At 37.9% G+C, this 19,638-nt stretch overlaps 1 protein-coding gene and 1 long non-coding RNA gene across 2 annotated transcripts in view; both read left to right on the forward strand.

Annotated features, from left to right (window-relative positions):
* LOC137040512 (sodium channel subunit beta-4-like) overlaps positions 1–19,638 on the forward strand; it is a 503,850-nt gene that overhangs the window by 284,629 nt on the left and 199,583 nt on the right. The window lies entirely within an intron of this gene.
* LOC137040511 (uncharacterized) lies at positions 15,457–17,429 on the forward strand. Its single transcript, XR_010897911.1, has 3 exons — positions 15,457–15,683; positions 17,189–17,229; positions 17,316–17,429. It is a non-coding gene; the product is annotated as an uncharacterized lncRNA (long non-coding RNA).

The raw sequence follows: 19,638 nt of genomic DNA on the forward strand, positions 1-19,638 counted from the left end.
ATTATGTTGCCTTTTTTAAAAAAAAAATTAAAATTAAATTTAAAATACACTGCTGTGGACGCTGTTCATTAATGTGTTTACTGTGATAATGGACTGAGGATGGGAGTTGGATTCGGTATTCGGTTTCGGTTTCGGCAGAATCTTAACCAGTGGATTCGATATTCGGCCGAACCTCAAAAATCTGGATTCGGTGCATCCCTAATAAATATATATAAACTAGTTATACACTTCACATATTGGTAAATGTATCTGGTTATCAGAGTAAAATTTTTTATCTAAAAGCACACTTTCCTGGCTTTGAAGGTAGCTTGGTGCAGGTAAAATTAAAGTGAAGGAAAACATTTCAGGAGATTGGGCTGGCCATGACAGGGTCTTGATCTGGTGGTCCTCTATACACCTTGATTGACCTGGTTGTGTCGCATGGAGCATTGTCCTGCTGGAAAAAACAGTCCTCGGAGTTGGGGGACATTGTCAGAGCAGAAGGAAGCAAGTTTTCTTCCAGGACAACCTTGTATGTGATTTGATTTATGCGTCCTTCACAAAGACAAATCTGCCTGATTCCAGCCTTGCTGAAGCACCCCCATATCATCACCGATCCTCCACCAAATTTCACAGTGGGTGCGAGACACTGTGGCTTGTAGGCCTCTCCAGGCCTCCTTCTAACCATCAGATCACCAGGTGGTGGACAAAGCTGAAATTGGGCTTATCAGAGAAGATGACCTAACTCCAGTCCTCTACAGTCCAATCCTTATAGTCTCTTGCAAACCTCAGTCTGGCTCTTCTTTGCTTATCATTGATGAAGGGCTTTTTTCTAGCTTTGCACGACTACAGTCCTGCCCCTAGGAGCCTTGTTCGAACCATCCTCGCTGTGCACTTCACCCCAGCAGCTTTTTGCCATTCTTTTTGTAGGTCACTTGAGGTCATCCTATGGTTGTTGAGTGACATTAGAATCAGTTGGCGGTCATTCCGGTCAATGGAGAGTCGTTTTCGCCCTCTGCCGGTCTGAAGCTTTGTTGTCCCCAATGTCTGCTGCTTGACCTTGTTCTTACGAACCGCCGTCCTTTGAAGTTTAAAGGATGGAAGCAACCCGGCACTCACTGTATCCCTCTGCCAGTAAAGCCAGGATTGAACCCTTCTTTTCCTCACTCAAAACTTTCCTTTTCAACTTTTTTGGCATGGTCAATACTTATTTTTGATTCCAATTAGTTTTGAGGAACTACTAGCAATGTTTTTGCCATCCAATTGTTTATACTGCAAGAGGATAGTGATGACCACATAAGTGTTTATTTATACTTTTCCTTATTAAATAAGATTTGGTTCAGGTCACCTAATCAGCACCTCGTTCAGTAGAATGAGGTGTGCCTGGGTTGGAATTCAACAGACATTGGAATGGAATGGCTTTAATACTTTTAGAGATGCTGATTTAAGAAAAAAATTGCTGTGGTCTCAATATAGGTATATACTGCAATTCAATCTCATGTCATGGCCCCCAGAATAGGAGCTGTCAATCAAACAATGTTGTGTGTTATGTACTTTCGCTAAAACTCCCGTTAAAATCGGCAAATATCTTATTTACATTGTGATTGCACTGTTATGATGAAGGCATTCCTTAGTGTGTAGAAATCGAGTTGCAATGACAAGATCACTGCATGCGTGCGCTCAGCATGTCTGTGATCGGCTTGAATGCTCATCGGTGCAGCTTTTCATGCTACAATCTAAATATGCTATTTAGTCAACACCTTTCACAATTAGTAAACCTTGAGAACTGTCATAGTAAAAATGTGCTTAAAGTTTTCAAGAGAATTCCGCTTGTAATACTTAGCTATTTCCATAGACGTTAGCCAATCACAGAAGAAACGCACCGTCAAACAGAACATTCAGATGGCCAAAATCAGGGAAGGAAAAATGGCTTTTATTTCTAAATTCAGATTTATTCAGGTAAAAATCACAACATGTCCTCCAACCAATACTCCTATATAGGTCGTTTGTCACTTCATTGAAATACGACACAGTGTTTACTAAAGTTTCACCTCTATCGACAATATTTAAATTCATGAAATGCGACGTATAGGAGCGTTTTCTAAAGTTGTGCTCATATTGACAGCAGGACACTTTCATTTTAAAGCATTTTTCCCTTTTATCTGCACATTTTTTTCAGCTTTTGCATAGCTCAGTTGGTAAAGCATTGCACTATACAACAACAACATGTGATCATGCGATCGTGAGTTGGATCCCAGGGAACACGTGCTCATAAAGTGTGTATGCACTTTAAATCACTGGGTAGGTTAAGTGTAGTTGTAAATTAAAATAATAAATACTTTTGCTAAATGGAAATATGACAAATGGTGGTTAAAAGTCCACACATTGCAATAAAATGAACATGCATTTTGATTTTGTAACAACAGTCATATGTCATTTCATGACGTCAGATGTAACACAACACTGTCATTATTTTTACTACAGCTAGAGGGCGCATGACTTTAAACCGTAAACATAGGTCGTAATAAGGTGCTTGAAAAAAGACCTATAGAGTCGAATTTTTTTTGGAAGACCATTTGAAAAATCATACTAACATTATAAGTGCACCCCAGGAAAAACAACAAAAAAATGCTGTTCATGACCCATTTAAATTAAGAATCCAAAGCTGTTCAGGATAAAAACATCAAAACGTTCACAATAATGTGTACGGTGCCTCTAATATTATTATTACATGTTTGGTTACACTTTATTTTTTAATGTGTAATCATACATTTAAGTACTGAGTAATATTAATTAAGTACATGTACTTACTATGGTGTTATGGTTAGGATGAGGCTTTGGTTTTGGTTTAGGTGCATGCATTTATTTATACTAATATAGTGAATATAGTGAATACATGTAACATAACAGGGCCCAGGGACACATTAAAATAAAGTGTTACCAAAAGTTTAATGATTGTTTTTAAAGCTAAAATATTTCCCACTGTTTTCTTTATCATTGAGATACACCACTCTGAACTATCGTGAATAACCAGTAGAGGGTAGCAGAGGAGCTCTGATACACATGGACTTCACCAATGTCCAAATATACTGTACCATGTTAAAGGTAGGTGTAGATGAGAGAGAGTGATAGAGCGGGCCAATGGAGGGAATTTGGAAGGAATTTGGCCAGGGCACTTGGGTTACACCCCTACTTTACGAGGAGTGCCATGAGATTTTTAATGACCACAGAGATTCGGACCTCAGTTTAACATCTCATCTGAAGGACAGTGCTCTTTGACAGTACAGTGTCCACATCACTATACTAGGGCATTAGGACCCACACAGACTAGAGGGTGAGCGCCCCCTGCTGGCCTCACTAACACCTCTACCAGCAGGATCCTAGTTTCTCCAGGAGGTCTCTTCCACATTATGTAAGCTGCATTTGTGACAAAGAACTGCACAGATAATGTATATTTAAGGAAGATATTTTGATTAAAGATCATAAGGAAACATGAATTTTAAAAAGGGTGTCCATGATAAATATGTATAATAAATACTGCAATATTCTATTAAAAAACAAGAAATGGTCAATTTGAAGTCATGCTGACTTTATCTGTCTTGAAGCCAGTGCAATAAATACAAACGGTGTGACTTTAGTAGAGGAGATTTAATGGTACAAACTAAAATGACCACATCATCCAGTGTTAATATTACAGCAACGTTTTGTTTTGTTTAATGTTTGTTACCCAATAATGTAAAAAGTTACAAAGATAAAGGTTCCAGACTGCTAGTTAAATACAAGCAAATCTTTAAAGGGGGGGGGGGGGGGGGGGGGGTGAAATGCTGTTTCATGCATACTGATCTTTTTACACTGTTAAAGACTTGGAATCCCATACTAAACATAGACAAAGTTTCAAAAGTTAAGGTGGACGTTTGATGGGAGTATTTCTTTGTCAAAAATACTACTTCCGGTTAGTCATAAGTTTCGGCAAGTTTTTTGAGATCATGCGTCCCCTTTGACGTTAATGGGGGCGGAATTTCCTTGTATGGGCCTTACGGACAATTCTACCGGAAGCGCGTGAGAGAGAGAGAGGGAGAGAGCGAAAGTAACAGGCTACGCCCATCAAAGCGCTGGCTTGTAGGCAAGGGGGTAATCTAGCGCTCGGAAAGCGTTCCACCCCTAGGGGCTGCCATTGCTAACCAAGCCATCACCTGCTGTTAGCATCCCATTGACTCCCATTCATTTTTGAGTCACTTTGACAGAGAATAACTTTACATCAGAGGCGTTTAAAGACTCCTTTTGTCCATTGTTTATTTCTAAAGAAACACGACAATGCATAAAAGGCTCCATTACCTTGTATCTTACACTATCGCCCCGTAGAAGCTGTTTTTGTAAAAATAGGCTAACTATTGCGTCATAACCAACGCGACTCTGTCGCACAGTTGAGAAATTACCGTATAGACCTGAGGAGACGCTCGCAGGCAATCTTTTACTGTCTATGAGACAGCCGGGGGGACGTGGAGACATAAAGTCTGATAAAGTCAAAGGGGAAGAATGGGGAGAAGCCCGTAGTGAGCCAAAAGCAACGGGAGAAAATATTTAAACATCGTGATTCAGCTTTCACTTTCCACATCTACTAGAAGACCTACAGCTGTCAGACAGGAGGCTCACGTCACATCTACGTCGTCAAGCTCAGTCTGAGCCTGCGCAGTTCGCTCAGCCATCAGGAAGTGAGTGCTCCTATACTGACATCACTTTAAGCCGTAGAAGGCAATGGGATCCCTCCGTCCATTTCTTTTACTGTCTATGCTTGTAGGATGCACTGAACAGGTGATGTGCACATAACAATGTCACCAAAAAAGTGCGTTTTTGGTTGCCAGACCAAGACAGTCCTGCACAGATTCGCCAAAACCCCGCGTTAAGGCAACAGTGGATGTAATTTGCTTTTCCGGATCAGCAACTGAGTTGCGCGAATGTTTATATCTGTTCGCTGCATTTCGGTGCCGACTGTTTCATAAACAAGGCCCAGCTCGACGCCGGATTTTCCCAATCGCCTAATGCTGAATGATGGAGCAGTCCCAACGTTAGAAGGGTGAGTGAGACTGCTTCAAATGTCTGTGTTTTTTTTAGTCCGCTTACTGTCTACACAAACCACGCGTAAACACACAAACACACGTGCACAGCTGCACTTCCCACATGTACACCTTCAAAGACAAAAATATGACGATATAATTCAAGTATAAATATGTAAATAACACAAGTCGCTAAGCATATTATATAGTTAGTGTATAACTTGTAACTTACCACATAGAGACGTCCTGCTCTAGTCGTTTTTGCTGCTGCTCCTGTTCAACTGCAGCCTCTGGGTCTGATTCCGGATCATAGATGTATGGCTGTATCTGATTAAAAGCCATATTTTTATTTTGAATAAAGTTTTTTTCCCGCTGTTGACACAGCTTTACGACGCACTCGACTCAACATAGCAGCAGCAAGCACACGTCATTATTTAGCTCCGCTCACACGATACGCCCCCACCCGCTCGGCTTTTTTCGGAAAGACTCGGAACAGCGCATCTTTCTTATATAATTATTAAAAAAATAAAGACTTTTCGGAGATATGCAGGATGCAATGCTACTCTATAGGTACTCAAGATTGACATGACACTGACTGAAACTGAGTGTTTCACCCCCCCTTTAATTCCTAATATTGTGTTGGTCACCCTTTTGTCTGGCAATCCAGTGGATGAGTACTTGCCTGACTGCATTGGGTCAAGTGTAAAATTATGGTGTGGGGTTGTTTTTCAGGGGTTGGGCTTGGGCCCTTAGATCCAGTGAGAGGAAAACTTAATGCTTCAGCTTACCAAGACATTTTGGACAATTTCATGCTCCTAACGTTTCCCATAAACACACTCATAAACCTTGTGGAAAGCCTTTCCAGAAGATTTGAAGCTGTTATAGCTGCAAAGTATAGGCCAACTCAATATTAAACCCTAGGCCAGGGATTAAGAATTTAAAGTCATGTCACAAAACTTTTGTCAATATATATATATATATACCTAAGCCAGTTCTTTTATTTAGGCCAATTAGTATATAGTTTATAGTATATTAGTATGCATATTATAATCAAGGACATATATTGTTTATTTTGTAAAAGGTGTATATTGCAGGACATTTTGCTGCATCTGTTGGTGCTATTATTAGACAAAATTAGGCAAATACATGCAAAGGCAAATGGAATACCCAGACTATATCCCTTGTGTTTGTAGATCTTTATCTCTGTCTTTCAGTTTCTCTGCATCTCACGATGTAACTGGAAACTTTGCTTTCATGCCCTGTGCTTGATCAGGGACGATAAACTGAATTTAAGTCACGACTTGCATTTGTGTAGCCTGACAAGCCACATCAAGATGTTTGGTCTGGAAACTCACCATAGACAGGGCTCAATCCGAGGGGCGGGATAAACGGTTGTCTTTCAAACTCCCTCTGCACGCGATAGGATAGCGCTACAACCAACCAGAGCAATGAAGGTGAAGAGCAATGCTTGTTGATAGATTAAACATTCGCCATATCAGGTCAGCAAAACTCCGAACAAATCTTCCCTTTTTAAGATTGACTTCAGTGCTGTTCTTAACTCCAAGTCTTCCAGAGTCGCGGTCAAAGCTGATTCGAAAGACTGCCGTTCGCCAGTTTCTGTGTTTACTAGAAGCACGCAAACGCAACTCGGCCGTCGTCATTATGGCCCCACCCGCCGACTCTATACACGATGTGATTGGCCCGGCAAGAGTTAGGCGAATACAGCTCAGAAGGCTATTGAGAGTTGCTAGACGGCACTCGCGGGCAGATTCGATTTGCTGCCGCTAGAGTGAGTCTAGATTTCTAGGCTAGCATTTGTGTGTACTGCACAGATTCCTGGTTGCTTAAAAAAAGGAATTATTGATTTGTTTCTCTAATTTGCCTGCGTGTTCATTCTGGGCAACTAAATAATATCCATCATTGGCTAATATATTCTTAGATTTTACTCACAAGTGTGTGTGTGTGTGTTAGAAGCTAAGAATAAGTTTAGCATAGTTATGTTTTCACCGCTGAACACTCTCAATGAGCGCGTGAGAGATTCTCAGCTCATCTGACCACGTACCATTAGTGTATATTGTGAAGGCGCACAACTCGCCATCACTAGCTGATCGCGTTTCTCACAAACGAGAGAGTCTTACATGTTAGGGTTAGTTCACCCAAAAATGACATTTCTTTCATTAATGACTCACCCTAATGTCGTTCCACACCCGTAAGACCTCAGTTCATATTCAGAACACAGTTTAAGATATTTTAGATTTAGTCCGAGGGCTTTCTGTCCTTTGAATGTAATGAAAACATCATCAAAGTAGTCCATATGTGACATCAGTTGGTTAGTTAGACTCTTTTGAAGCGTCGACAATACATTTTGGTCCAAAAAAAGATAAAAAAAATACGACTTTATTCAGCATTGTCTTCTCTTCCGTGTTCCTCAAATAAAGAATCAAATGGTCATGATTCAAGATTCGAATCGTGTGTCAAACTGGCAAACTGCTGAAGCAGGGGCGAGGCTACATAAGGGCCAGGGTGGCACTGGCCCACTCAGATTGACGGCTGGCCCACCCAATCAGAACAGACAAAAAAAAAAAAAAAAAAAAAAAACATTGGGATAGCAGAACGAATATGCCTATGTGACAACACAAATCACTTAAACACGTACAAAAAGTTTCATTAAAAAAATAGGGCTGTCAAATATGTTAATAACGCGTTAACGCAAATTCATTTTAACAGCACTAAATTTATTAACGCAACGCGCATTTTCTGTTTGATCTGTGGCATAGCCCGTAGTTGGAAAAAGTGAGAGCAGTCAGACGCAAAGGATGCAGCAGCAAACATTAATAGGGAAAGAAAAGGGTTGACATTAATATTCTAAGCCAAAAGTGCAGTTATTGCCTACATAAGCTACCACATAGCCTAAGCTACCACCTTTTTTGTTTAACTTTTATTAGACTTCAGAAAGAAAAGTGCGTTTTTTTCACTGAGCACATTCTCTGCAGTCTGAGCGCGATGCACTGCAGCTCACTCTCGCTCATGTCTGAGGTAAATCATTATCACCGATTACAGAACACCTGTTTTATTGAACTAAATACATTACAATCGGCTAAAACGAATGCACAGGTTACTTTCCTGAACAAGCGCGCTCCCGAGTCCATGTTCTTCACACTGTCCCCAGTTCGGCGCGCACACGCAAAATACCGCCAGTTCAACAGGGAGCGCGCGTCTCTTAAAGGGGCCGCACTATATTCCTACTCGTTGAATGTGGACCTCCTCCGGGTGTGGTGTGGTTCTGGTGCGCTCACTGGTACACATTACCAATTTTTCATACGAACTGTGCCCTGCTCTGAATTAAACTGCCAGTGTAAAAACTCCCTTTAAATTCTTAAAATGAGAGAAATCACTACTTACACTTAATTTTAAAGTTTAGGCTTAAGAGACATGAACAATTTCTTAGATAAACATCTATGACCTTTGATATGTCTAATCTTCATGCTGTATTTATTATTATTAAATAAGTATGGTTTCACTAATAATAAATGTACATTTGCATAAAGCATGCATATTTGTCCATACTCATGTTGATTAGAAAAACTTAATTTTAGATTTACAATTGCTAAAAATGTGTGATTAAATTGTGATTAATCGCGAGTTAACTCATGACAATCATGCGATTTAATAGCGATTAAATATTTTAATCGATTGACAGCCCTTAAAAAATAATTACTGTAGAGCGAAAACATTTTCATATAACTGCCTTATTGCAACAGCCAATCAATAAGCTTAGTAGTAATGTTTAGCCAATCACGTATTGTTGAGGGGATGGGAAGATGAGTTTACGTCTGCTAGTGAAATAAACTTTTAACACGGGCCACGGTGCATAACACAAGACGAAATTCTCACAGGTTAAGCTGCAAATACATGTTTGACAACAGTTATACTGAGTTGCATTAGTTGACAAGAACTGGTTATTCCATTTTAAAATGAACCCAATTACTGAACACTGATGTCTTGTCACAGTGGTCATATAGCAGCACATCTATATTTGTCTTCCTTGCAATAGCTGCTTGTTATAAATTAATTTTGTATATATGAATTATATGAATTTGTTGGCAAAAAAGAAATCATATATAGCTTATATTTACTGTCAAGTGATTTTGTCCCATATTGTTAAATTTGTGTAATTTGAGAGTAGTCATTGAGGTCCACCCTATTCCACCAAGGTCCACTCAGTTAAACATTTCTGGCCTCGCCACTGTGCTGAAGGTCACGTGACATTGGCGATATGAATCATAAATCAATCTGGTGATTCACAACCGTTTGATTCTTTATTTGAAGTTTGAAAACAAATGCAGAAGAGAAGACAATGCTGAATAAAGTTGTATTTTTTTGTTAATTTTAGACCAAAATGTATTGTCGACGCTTCAAAAGAGTCTAACTAACTAACTGATGTCACATATGGACTACTTTGATGATGTTTTCATTTCCTTCTGGACGTGGACAGCAAGTGGGCATTCACTTACATTCAAAGGACAGAAAGCCCTTAGACTAAATCTAAAATATCTTAAACTGTGTTCTGAAGATGAACGGAGGTCTTACGGGTGTGGAACGACATTGGGGTGAGTCATTAATGAAAGAAATTTCTTTTTTTGGGTGAACCCTTTAACAATTTTCTTTGTTGTATTTTCCTGTCAAAATACCTGAGTTAATTTAGAATTATTCAGCTTTTAAGAACAAGCAGAAGACATGCTGTTTTTTTCCCGGTAGAAGGCAGAACTAATGCGCAAACTGCAATCTCATTGGCTGGCACTTTTCCTGTCCCTGTTTTGATTTCAGCAAGTCAATTTGAGCGAATGCTGTCAACGTGATTAATATTCATGAACGCAGCAGCTCATCAATCCTTAGTGCTTTGTATATTGTATTATTATTAGTATTATTATCTTATTATTATGTTACTATTATCTTATTTTTATAGAAACACCAACAATATCTTAAGCATCACCATCAGTCCAAAGTTCAGTTAAATGAAAAATATGCATTCATACATGGCTACCAACAGTTTTTACCAATAAAAAAACTGTACTCTTACTTTGTTTTTACATTCGGCTGCATTCCTCCGCTACTGTCAGATGGTAATAATACATTTTTAAGTTAATGACTTGTTTGCAAGTCTCGTGAAACATTGGAGAGGCTTCTTCGCGAGAGGTGGCTATGCATCACCGACTTATAATTAGCGTGCGTGTATTCAGAAGATGATGGCCGAAGCAGAGGAAGATGTGTGTGAGCTACAGGAGGCAGATTACCCGTGGCCTCAAGTTCAGTCTATGTTTTCCTCCAAGATGTCATAATGTGATGCATGCTGTGTGCACCAAAACAAACTGACATCTCAGCATACAAGAATTCCAGCTCCAACCTGAAAAAACATGTAGCGGTAAGTGTCACAATGATGCCTATATTTGAACACTATTAATGGTAATTTGGTAACTATGGGCAATTTTATGGGCACCTTGTAATACTTTTTAAAGGGGTGATGAATTGAGAAATCAGCTTTCCATTGAGCCTTTGATATATAAAAGGTCTTGGTAATATAAGAATATCCTGTATGTTTCTGAGCTGAAAAATTCCTTGTTAGTAAAAGAAAAGCTTTTATAGACACCAGACCAAGAAAACAAGGCTCTCAAATCAATGAGGTAATAGAAGCTAGAAACACCGCCTCTACAGATAAATGTGTACGCCTGCTTCTGTAGTCCCGCCCAACGACTCGTGGAGCTAAACAAGCATTAAACATGCAGAAGATAATAATAATAATACATTTTATTTGTAATGCACTTTATATTGAACAAAATCTCCAAGTGCTACAGATTTAACAACAACAACAATAATAATAATAATAATAATAATAATAAAATAAAATTTACACTGAAACAAAAATAATTGAGAAGTAACAAATCAACCAAAATCTCTACTTAAAAGGTGGGTTTTAAAGGTGCCCTAGAATGAAAAATGTAATTAACCTTGCCATAAAAAGGGCTCAGTACATGGACATCACATACTGTGAGTCTCAAACACCATTGCCTCCTACTTCTTATGTAAATCTCGTGCTTTTTTTTTTCTTTTTCTTTTTTTAACAAATTAAAAAAATGTCTTTGTTTTTGCAGAGTATTTTCCGAGCTTCACTGGTTTTGGTTCTGTCTGAGGGAAAGAAGAGTGTTCTCGTGCTTGCAGTTGCCAGATTTCAGTAATTCAAATCCCCAATCAGAATTTTTATGTGAAAATAACACGTATCTGGTGTTTTACCTAATCCAATCTGGCAACCATATGCATGCAAGGATGATGTGAAAACACCAATAAACAAGTAAGCTGCATTTGATCAATCTCCATTTGAAATAAGCCAATCAGAGCAGAGCTCAACATTAATATTCATGACTCTTCCAAATAAGGCAAAAACAGAGCTTTACATCCTAGGGACAATTTCTAGGGTTGTAAATGGACCTGTAAAACTGTATCTGGACCAATTTTGCCCTTAAATAAGCCACATACCCTATGTGTAGATATTAGAGAACAATTTAACATATTGTTTCAACTCATTCTAGGGCACCTTTAAGGCCAAGTTTAAAATCATCTACTGTCTGTGGGATCCGCAAGTGGTCAGGGAGAGCATTCCACAGACCAGGGGCTGTTGAGCAGAAAGCTGATCTCCCACAGTACAGAGCCTGGTCCTGGGAGTCCTGAGAAGACAAGTCGAAACAGAAAGCAGGTTAGGTGTGGTGAGGAATTCCTTGAAATAGGTACATAGAAAGATAGCAAGATAATCGTTTGTAAACAAGACAAAGATCAACACATGGTTTGGGATAGTATTCCATTGTTACAGATCGTTTTGATTATGTCTAACTGGACATGTCTAACTGAACATACCTTAGCATGCTGTCACAGGCTGAAGAATCCCTTATCTGTTGATTCATTGCGATTCGGGATCAGAACAGATCAGATCGGACAAGTAATGTTATGGGCCAGGGGGTTCGCAAACCCCAACGTCCCAGGGCTATGTGTTTTCCAGACAGGCAACCAAAACTGAAGCACATTGGGAGGCCGGTGAATTTGTGTGTAGTGAAATAACATTCATTTCTTGATCTGCGTTGTTCACTCACTTGCCTTGATATTTAAAGAGTGTGCGGTTTGCACTTATCCACCGATTGGGTGGGCCAAGTAATAAAAAAAAAAAATTAGCGGGTGGAGGAGAGAAAAATCATTGTGTTTGTTTGATAAGTAAGTTTTGAAAGCCCAGTCACAGAATTATTCCGGTTGCCACTGTCATGAGAAATCCTGTCCTCCTGTGAAATAGTGTCCACTTAGGACCGAACAGCAATTCTACATTGGCTGAAAGAACTTTAAATTGGTAATCTGTTCAGAGCCTGATTACAATTTGATTACTTGATTTTTGTTGTTTAAATTGTGTTAAAATATATATATATTTTTTAAAGTTGTCTTAAACGTCTTGCAAATCATGTGTTCTGTATATAACCGAAGCTATAGGTTGTGAAATCAAGGATATCTTATTCTTAATGTTTTTTCAGTTAGCGTATGTTCTAGCATAGCATACAGCTACCCAATTTGCTTAGTTTATACACCACGGATGCACTTACCCTACATCTTAAGTTCTAGCCCCACTTTAATGTTTATACAATAAAATAAAAAATTTATTTTGTGCACATGTTCTGTATATTATTGTTTTTTTTATTAATTATTATTTACATCAAAGGTACATTACTATGCTATGATTTTTGCATTGGTATTATTACTTAATCAATTTAAATGATTTAAAATATGTTAGGCATGTTTTTGCTCCCTTTATAGCAATTATATATTGCAAATAAATTAAATTTGTGTGTACTTATATGAAAACGAATTCATAGTTTATTTTTAGACAATTGCTTGTCCCGAACCATTTATGACAGCTTTTGATCAGGCATTTAAAACAGCCACCATGTTGGGTCCTAAGCGGACACTATTTCACAGGGGGACAGGATTTCTCTAGCCTGACAAGCCAGACCCACATCAAGATGTTTGGTCTGGAAACTCACCATAGACAGGGCTCAATCCGAGGGGCGGGATAAACGGTTGTCTTTCAAACTCCCTCTGCACGCGATAGGATAGCGCTACACCAACCAGAGCAACGACGGTGAAGGGGAGCTCGCTGAATGATTAAACATTCACCGTATCCGGTCGGCAAAACTCCGAACACATCTTCCCTTTTTAAGAATGACTTCAGTGCCGTTCTTTGTTCTTTTCTCAGAGAAAAGCTTAACTCCAAGTCTTCCAGAGTCGCGGTCAAAGCTGATTCGAAAGACCGCCGTTTGCCAGTTTCTGTGTTTACTAGAAGCACGCAAACACAACTCGGCCGTCGTCATTATGGCCCCGCCCGCCAACTCTATACATGATGTGATTGGGCCGTCCAGATCCTGAGGAATACAGCTCAGATAGGAATTGAGAGTTGCTAGACGGCACTCGCGGGCAAATTAAATTTGCTGCCGCTAGGGTGCGTCTAGATTTCTAGGCTAGGATTTCTCATGATACCGCTTTCAAAACAATCCCTCCAATGAACTGACAGGAGAGATGAAGCTCATTAAATATGCAAATCTTATCCAATCCTAGCAATGGCCGTTTACTTCCATGTCTCCAGTGCGGCACGCCCATCAAAACCCAGCGTTCAGGAGAGAGCCTCAAAACCAGTGTAGAAAATAGCCTATTACTTTTTACTTAGGATGTTTTTAAATGTAAAAACCATGCGAACATCATAAGTTGACTTCAGACAACAGTATAAAAAATAGCCAGTTCATGACACCTTTAATATATTTAATATAATATTGTAATTGTAATACTATTTCACACACCATCTGAGTGATTTCCTCACATGTGCTCTTGTGCAAGTAATGACAAATCATTTCCTCCAAACAACACACGACAACGTACAAACGTTCACATCTGCACATTTACATATCCTTTTTTCACAAAACAAAACAAATTGAATAGCCTAATCTGTGACTTCTTGCATTTATACTCAAATCTGGACAGACACCTGTCTGAAGTGTAGAAAATACATACAAATAAAAACAGGTTTGTATTTTTTTCCTACCTAAAGAATGCATATACGTAAGAAAAAAATATAAGAACAAAGTATGTTAAAGTATGAACAAGTTACTAAAAGTAACTATTACGATTGTTACTTTAGTTTTACTTGAGTACAGATTTTAGCTTACTCTACCCACCTCTGGTTCCGCCAGACCTAGTTAATGCAGCCTAACAATCATTTAACTGATTTGTATTATAAAAAAATGTGTTTTCTATGTGTATGCCATGGTAAAGAGATGTGTTATTAGACTAGATTTAAACTGACAGAGTGCGTCTGAAGAACAATATTAGAACAAAAGCAGTTAGGAAATGTCAGGGTACTATATGGGTTTAATTTCAACAAAGTCATTACATTACAAAATTTTAAAACAGTCAAAATGACCAACCATTATAATGGCAGTGAATGACAGATTCAAAAATGTGTTTTCCAAGTTGTCCTTTTTGGGTGAACTATCCCTTTAGGTTTAGGAGATGCTGTTAAGCATCTCTCGTTAGGGTAGCAGGTTTTATTGCTTAGAGCAAATTTGCTGTTATCAAACTCAGGAACCTTAACTTTTACAACTGTTGCTTATATTGATATCATGAACACTCATCTCATCTCACATGTGTATATGACAAACATCCAGCTGGGAGTTTACACATTAACTCCACTCCGTAGTATAAGAAATGCATTAGATATGGGCATCAGGTCAAACCCCATAATTCAAATTAAACTTAATCCTTCGGTATTTCTGAAACAGTATACTGTGTACAATAAACATCAAAAGCATTTTTGTCCACATACTACAAAAACACAATACAACATGCTATAATATGATGCAAAAGAGTACAAACAGAAATATTGAGAAATACAAACATGACATTCGGGTTTGTTACGTCCTGTCATGACAACGTTAAAACCTGTTCAACAGGAACACAAACTGTACAATCAACACGTTTACATGAACACGAAAAAAAAAAGAAGAAGTTTTTTTTTAATGAAACAAATCATTGTGCAATGATGACACCAACCCACGTTTTGTTTGTGTAAATGTGTATGTCTGTAAGCTTTGATAATTTTACCAGGCCAGTAAAGCCAATTGATCTGGATCAGCAACGGAATAGACGTAAACAGCGAAACAAATGTTCATGTGTCAATGAATTCATAAAGTTCTGAATTAAAACAAGCAACTTGAACTGAACCTCCATGCTGATTTATCTATAAACAAGCTGTGAGTTTGGGATATTTGCTTTCTCTCTCTTAAACTTTCTCTGTTGATATGAATGAAGATGTTACTAGTTATAATAAAAACATACAACTGTACTTGCCCACTTACCCGCTCATCTAGTCTGACAACTAATCTCTCCTCCCACCAGACATCAGTGAATATCAGCACTGAGTCTCTCAGAACTTGTTCAGTCTGTCAGGATGATAACTATGAGGAGGATCTTCCTGGATTGAGTCCAAAGTTTTACTTAAGGATGAGGATCCATAATACAATGCTTTGAACTTTAAGGACTTTAAGAAAGAAGCTTCAGTCTCATCCTCATGTAAGTCTGAGTCCATTTATTATTTCACTGCTGTTCATTTCAATTATATGATCAAACGTCACATCAGACAGAAGGACGACTATAGCTTATTTTTAATAATAAGGTATTTAACTTAAATGGGTTTTTTTGTGTGTATTTTTTCTTTTATTTTTGCATGTGGAACTAGCCCAAAAGCTTTTGTCAATGTTTTTTTATTGATGAAATTAAAGGTACAATACAACCAAAATGTTGTCATCATTTATCATTCATTATTTACATAATTTACCCAAGTTGAACACAAAAGAAGATATTTTGGAGAATGCTGGTAACCTAACAGTTGAGAGTATTCATTGACTTCCATAGTAGGAAAAAAAAATACAATGGAAGTCAATGGCTACCATCAACTGTTTGGTTAACATTAACAACATTCTTCAAAATATCTTCTCGAAAAAGAAACTCGTACAGGTTTGGAACAACATGAGGCCGAGGAAATTATGAAGAATTTCCATTTTTGGTTGAGCTATTGCTTCAAGACCTGAAAAATGAGAATGACTACGTAATGCACGTTTGTTCACGTGACTACCGTTTTCTATTCGGGAAGCGGAAAGATCTGAAATCGGAAGTAGTTTTCACCTAAATCTGAAACAAAATATCTGAAATATTTCTATTTAATATAGTCAAATAAAACATTGATAGTATGGCGAAAATGATGATAAGGTATGTGAATTCTGAAAGAAATGTTTGTATACGTGTCGAACTTCTCAGCAGTGACGGCCAGAGACCACCTACTGCACAAAACTATAAGGGATTCAGCCGGGATAATAATCTTGATGATCCTGGCTCAATTTATCCGCTAATATACAGTTATCTTTAGTTATTGTTACTGTTCTTAAATTTAGCATACAGATAACAAGATCATCATCCTGGTTTAATCCCTTATACTAGTTTTGTGCAACAGGCTTCTGCGTGTTAACTGAAAAGCAAAACATTTTAAGTCTTGTTAATACAATAAACATGAATTGGTTAATTCATTATTATAAGTTTTCTCCATGGTTTATCTGCTGTAGCTATTATTTGGTTTAGTTGTTAGCAATATTAACATTTAGCATTATTGTGCTATTTAATAGTATAGTTAGTGTAAGTTTACAGTGAATTCAATGATTTATGCTTCGTTCACAGCAAGTGCCATGTACATACCTTTCCTAAACTCTAGCTCAAAGAAAACACAATCTAACCTAATCTGAATGAAATATTCTGTCCTCAAATGGATAAGCTAATAAATATTGATGTTCTAATAAAATGTTTAGATTAATAAGCACATTTTGGTGTTGCTAGCATAATGGGGAAATAAATGCAAGAATGTCAGCACATTTAATGAGCTCACTAAAACAGATGACGTTTAGAGCTACTGTCTTCGTGATACTCTTGGACGATTATTGAGATTTTCTTATGATTTTTATTATTGTTTGGGTATGCAAGCTTTGTACAATTGTTCAAAGTTGCTCTTCTTCTATTTCTGTTTGCAGTTGCTGCTTCATCTGTGTATTTTCATTCTTGATCAATGAAGGTGAGTACAAAATAAAAAGGTAAATTCATGCCACATTAATAAATGTCAGATTGTGTGTTTACAGTTATAGTTTCTCTTGTTCTCAGTGTCCCCGCAGGTCTCAGTAGAGGCCGTTTCTGGCGGTTCTGTTGTCCTGCCGTGTTCTTCCACCGAACATGATCTTAAACTTCAAGATATTAATGTGCACTGGAGACACAATGGTAGTGGGATTGTATATGATATAGTCCTGGGTGAAGAGTCAGTAGCAGAACAGGACCAACGATACAAGAACAGAACTGAAACTTTCCCATTGGAGTATGAAGAAGGAAACTTCTCTCTCAAACTTGTCAATCTTCAAGACACTGATGCAGGAACATACATCTGTTCCATCACACCCTCAAATAAAGAGACGACTGTACAGCTGAGCATCAACGGTGTGTGAAACTGGCAGTTTAATTTATGATTACAAATTTGTCATTCATTAGTAATGTTCCAGTCTGAATTATAGACGGATCTGTTGTCTTTATCGCAGTGCAGTAATATCGTTTTTCTTTACTTGATATTTTGTTGCAGAATCAAAAGCAGAAGAAAAAAACAAATCAATCGATCAAGGAATCAGAGGAGAAGAATCAGGAGGAGATGTGGGGACATCATCGCCTGTGCTCTGGGTTTACATTGTATTACCTGTAGTATTTATAGTGCTTATATAGCCGGTTTCATCACATTTCACTTCAGAAAAAGAATTAAATGCCTTTTCCCTTCAGAAGAACAAAGAACAGAGATAGAAATTGCATAAATGTGTACCGCTATAGAATATAGATTTGCCAATAAAGAGTTGTGCAGACTGAATCTTCACTAAATCTTTACTTCTCTGCTCTACTCCAGTCGGAGATCTATAGTTATGTCCGTCCATGAAAATGAGCTTCATGAGAATGTACAATTTTGCTGCTTCAAGCCTCTGAATTAAAACTGACTTCAGTATTCTCAGATAAATTTAGTGGAGTGTTCTTTTTGTGTATTTTTTTGTGGATAATCATGTTGAAGTCCCAATAAACCGTGTGAATGAAACAGTGTTTGGATCATGTGCATGTTACAAGTTGTAAGATTTACACTAAAGTAAATGTTTTCTCATAAAGCGTACGTTGAAACTCATCAGTCCAATTCTATAGATACATTTCCTTTTCAATATGTCAATATTCAACAAAAAAATAACAAAAAAAAAAAGAAACCCAGTGCACATGTTTTAGATTGAACGTTATTACTGACAATGCACTGAGGCTGTATACACTAATTAAGATACATTTGAAAATGGATATTTGTCTGTATGTTTTGGACTTTCATCCACATCGAGATGAGACTTTGGTCTTGTAAAAAAATCATTTCTGAAGATGTTCTCCTAAGTGGATGAATTTTTCATGTTGTGCACTGTGAAAACATAGGTATCTGAAAACAAAGTCATATGTTTAGTATGGGGTTAGAATTGTTGCATTATTCCAATAAACAGATTATAGATCAGAAGTAGAGCGGCCAGCTGTTTCCTGACAGTTAATCATCGTGTCAAAATCAATCTGTTCCAGCCCTGAGCGAGAACGTGCTACGATTGGGCAGCACAATGTGGCCGTCCTTATGGATTTGTCTGCACGTCTTGATGTTAGAAGTGTTTCAAAATCCACAATGTGTGCAGTGATCTACAAATGATGTTTAACAAAGTTTGGGAGGAATCAGAGGTGGAAAGTAACGCATTACATTTACTCGCGTTACTGTAATTGAGTAGTTTTTCTGTGTACTTCTACTTTTTTAAGTAGTTTTAAAAATCTGTAATTTTACTTTTACTTAAGTACATTTTGATTAAAGTATTGTACTTCGCTACATTTTAAACCACATCCGTTACTGAGTAAAAATAAATCATTAATGCAAAGAGTGGAGGGGAAAAAAACGCTATCCGGAAATGACTAATATTGAATAGAGGGCGCGGGGCGCGGGAGAGAACATGCGCGCAAATATCAGATAGAGACGAACAAGACAGACGTCAGTGACGCAGACCAAGGTGAAAGCAAAACGCTGTCGTGAACTCCTGGCTAGTGTGGAAATACTTTGGATATAGAAAAAAAAATAACATGGTGTTGTCCTGGAGGATATCAAATTTGCACAAAAGGTGGATGCAAATGAAGAAACACATAGAACATGTTCGGGCACACATCCCTTTGTGCAAATAAAGGTATGTTTCTAACTTAGGCCGATTGATTTCTGTGACGCAGAGGGAATCCCGGAATCCAGTCATGAACATTAACTTTACATTATAACGTAGATTTGGTGTAATACACGCAAACTGGTGGATGAACGAAAAACTCGAATGTAGAGCTGTAGGCCTTAGAAATAAATCAAATCGCGACATGGTCAGTGAACATTAAAGCACAACATTTGTTACGC

This window comes from Pseudorasbora parva, chromosome 14, assembly GCF_024679245.1.
Source record: "Pseudorasbora parva isolate DD20220531a chromosome 14, ASM2467924v1, whole genome shotgun sequence".
Lineage (NCBI taxonomy): Eukaryota > Metazoa > Chordata > Actinopteri > Cypriniformes > Gobionidae > Pseudorasbora > Pseudorasbora parva.